This window comes from Meriones unguiculatus, chromosome 8, assembly GCF_030254825.1.
Source record: "Meriones unguiculatus strain TT.TT164.6M chromosome 8, Bangor_MerUng_6.1, whole genome shotgun sequence".
NCBI lineage: Eukaryota > Metazoa > Chordata > Mammalia > Rodentia > Muridae > Meriones > Meriones unguiculatus.
The window spans coordinates 48,538,962-48,542,500 of NC_083356.1; the positions used below are offsets into that span (position 1 = coordinate 48,538,962).

General features: G+C 47.2%; 1 protein-coding gene across 1 annotated transcript in view; it reads left to right on the forward strand.

Moving 5' to 3' along the window:
- Nucleotides 1-1,189: 1,189 nt before the first annotated feature.
- Rad21 (RAD21 cohesin complex component) overlaps nt 1,190-3,539 on the forward strand; it is a 28,130-nt gene continuing 25,780 nt past the window's right edge. The window contains exon 1 of the mRNA XM_021653902.2: nt 1,190-1,354. The gene's annotated coding sequence lies outside the window, so the exon portion shown is untranslated. The remainder of the gene's footprint in view (nt 1,355-3,539) is intronic.

The following is a 3,539-nucleotide window of genomic DNA, read 5'->3' on the forward strand; positions in this document are numbered from 1 at the left end:
CTCTTAAACAGCATTCCTTATCAAAATCCAGATAGACAGCACAATCATTATTACTTTTGTTTCATTCACTTTTCTTCTGCTCAGCCCAAAACCTTAGGGGCATTTCATTTTGTGGCGTTTCCTTCATTTAACAAATGCTTCATGCTGTAATTTTTTGCAATTAATCTAAGAAGTTTAAAGTTATGACGAAACATGATAAACATTGTGATAATGCCCAAAAATGTTTTTGCCAATCCTCTTCATCTAAACTTCTTACTTACTATAATTTGTTTTTGACACACAGAATCCTGTTTCAGAAGTTGATCAATTTAGAGAAAGAACTCTGCAAAGTTGTGTGCAAGTATAAACTAAAATCTGCTACTCTATGTTATATCATGCACCTATGCCTTTCCTCTCACAAATCTGTTATGTGTCATGACAGGCAGCACAGAACTGCTTTATAAAAAAGGCTTAGGTGGCAGCAACCAGTTTCTCAGACAGCTATTATATCAGATCATACCAGTCATTACTGAGCAGCCAGAAAAGGAAAATAGATTATTTTTAAATGAAAGGTGGTGAAATCTGTCAACTAAATCTGTCCTGTCAATGGTTTGTTAAACAAATTCCCTCAAGTTGACAAATGCAGGTTTTCAACAGAGGCCAACACCTGCGGTGAGGAATTTAACTTGACGTTTTAGTACAAGGAAACGAGTGTACTGATAGGGTGGAATGAGCCAAAAGCATCTGTTCAAAAGAATCAAATGTTGTTATAGGGAACTTCCAAGAACGTACATTTGAATCCACGAATAGGGTCAGGTTAGGAAATGCGTCTAAAAGGAGTCTACTCTAAAAACTCCTTCAAGAGCCTTGCTATCACGTTTTGTTGCAAACCTAAGGCTGTCTATAAACACAGGTTGGCTGAACCCAAATTAACAACTAAACCCAAGTAGCTACACCACGAGCCAACATTGCGCATGCGCTATCTGCCAACTCTGCCGCTCCGAAAACTTGTGCGAGGAACCTTTGCGCCTGCTCCACTGACAGTAGGCGGGTGGTCCAAAGGACAAGGAAGTGGTCAGCGCGCTTGCGCCGCCTTTTCTGTGGCTCCGGCGGGTTGCGCAGGCGCACAAGTACCTTTTTGACCGTAAACATCCTGTCGATTTGAACCAAGGATTTGGGCGGCCGGAAGAGCCGCGCCGTAACGGCAGCCATCTTGTTTGTTTGAGTGAATCGGAAAGGAGGCGGCGGCCGTGGCGGTGGCGGGAGCGGCTCCGAGGCTACACCGCACAAGGGCTCCCCCTCTCCCCGCCCCCTCCCCCGACCCTTTTCCCCCTCCCCGGGCCACCCACCCCCCCCGCTCCCCGCGGAGACACAGGTAAGCGACCCGGCCGACCCCTCCTCGGGCTCCGGCTCCCTTGCCCTGCTCTTCCCCGCCGTGCGACTGGAGGGACGCGGGCTCCGGGGCGCGGGGTGGCGACGGGAGGCGCCGGGTCCCGGACAGCGCCCACCTCCTCCGCGCGCCCGGGCCCCCGCGCCCCGGGTCCGCCCTCGCCTGGGGTCCTCGCTGCGCGGGCCGTGCTCCGCGCCTGCTGAGTTACTAATGGTTCCGTTCCGTCCCGCGGCACACAAAAAGCCCTTCCGCTGCGCGGGGGTCGGACGGCAGCGGCGTGCTGCCGCGGGGAGAGGAGGGAGGTTTGAACCGGCCCTTCTCGGGACCTGGCCGCCCCCTCGGGGAAAGATGGCTGTCTGCAAAGACGCGGGACTACTCAGGGCGGGAGCCGCCAGGGAGGGTCCGGGACGGTCGCGGTGCGCCGGGCGTGGGGTCCGCGGTCCCGGTCACGCCAGGCGCGTAGTGGCCGCAGGGCCCGGGCACCCTGCGGGCTGTACTGCCGCCTCCTCCCCACCCCATTTCTCTTTAATGTTTGTTTTTCTGTTGGGAATCTCAGAAACTGGGACAAGCTGTTTTAAAACACGACACAGTAAAAGCATTGCTTCCCAGGACATGAGTTTAAATGGTTTTCCCCTTAACTTTTCTAAACTTTTTTTTCTTTTTTAATGATTAAAGTCGGCTCGAGTGTTGTGGAGACGCTGTGATGCTAGGTGCCCTTTTCGTGGCGGAGGGAGGCTTTGAGAATGCTCTGCCAGGATAGTGTAAGGTGACACTGTCGAGGTGTTCAACTAAACTAAGCGGCCGCCTTCAAATTTAAGAGGGAAACCTGCAGAAGATTTCTTCAAGCTCTCTGATTTGTTGGGCTTTCTTCACGAGTTGCTGTTTGAAGGGTTTATGGAAGTGGCTTCTGTACTTAGACTCCTCTTTACAAGAGAAAGTTAATATTTGCTCTCGTTAAACTGTATAGGATAAGCATTGTTTTCTCCCCAAGGGTGCAAAATCCTATTAAAAATCAAATGCCAGTGAACTGAGAGGCTGTTGAGTTTTGGAAACAGACTGAAGCCGTTTTCTTAGGTTGTAAATACCTTTGTTTAATGTTGGAAGCACCTTTCTTTGAGAAGGCATTGGTGAGAGTGTGTGCCATGTCTAGTGCTTGAGTTTCTTTCGAGTTCGGGATAATTGAAGTCACAGAAGTGTTTAAGGAGCAGACACGTGCTTTTTATATTATATACAAGTAAGTTGGGATTTGCAGATTCTGAGAAATACTTTAGACTTGGATAGTTGAGGAAACTTTAATTCTAGAGAAATACATTGTGCTTTTCATTTTGTCTTATAGGTGTGATCATGCTAACTGGGCAAGTTGGTTTTTAAGACTACTGTTTGAATCTACTTGACATGTGCTGTTCCATTTGTCATTGTCCTTTATGAATATTATACCCACTTCATAGTTGAGAAAACTGAGAGTCGGGATTTTTTTGTTTTATTCTGTTATTGTTATTTGGAGAGATGGGGAATCTGATAATGTAGCCCAGGCTTGCCTTAAAGACTCTACTGCCTAGACTCAGGAATCCTGAGACTACAGACACCAGGCACAGGCTAAACTTTAGACATGAAACAATTTCTGAAGTATTACAAATAACTAGAGTTAAATTTGAGGCTAAAACTCACTCTGTTACTATTAGAACCAAAGAGAGTTGAGTAGTAATATGTAGGCTAGCCATGTTTTTTATCGTTTTGTTTTTTGTTTTTTTTTTTTAATCTTCTGGGCCACTAACAGCTCAATTTTTTAAATATAATTTTTTATTTATTACAATTTATTTACTTTGTATCCCATCTGTAGCCCCACCTCATCACCTCCCAACTCTGCCCTCCCACATCTCCACCCATGCCCCTTCCCCAATCCATTGATAGAGGAGGTCTTCCTCCCTGTCCATCTGACCCTAGTCTATCAGGTCTCATCAGGACTATCATGGTCTTCCTCTGTGGCCTGGTCAGGCTGCTCCCCTCTCAGGGGGAGGTGATCAAAGAGCCAACCACTGAGATCGTGTCAGAAACAGCTCCTGCTCAACAGCTCATTTTTTATTTGAATTGGGTATTGATGTTTCCAAAGTTAGCAAAATATCCAACTATGGTCTGTACTTGTTTAAAGGTTAGGAAGCATAACTTGCTA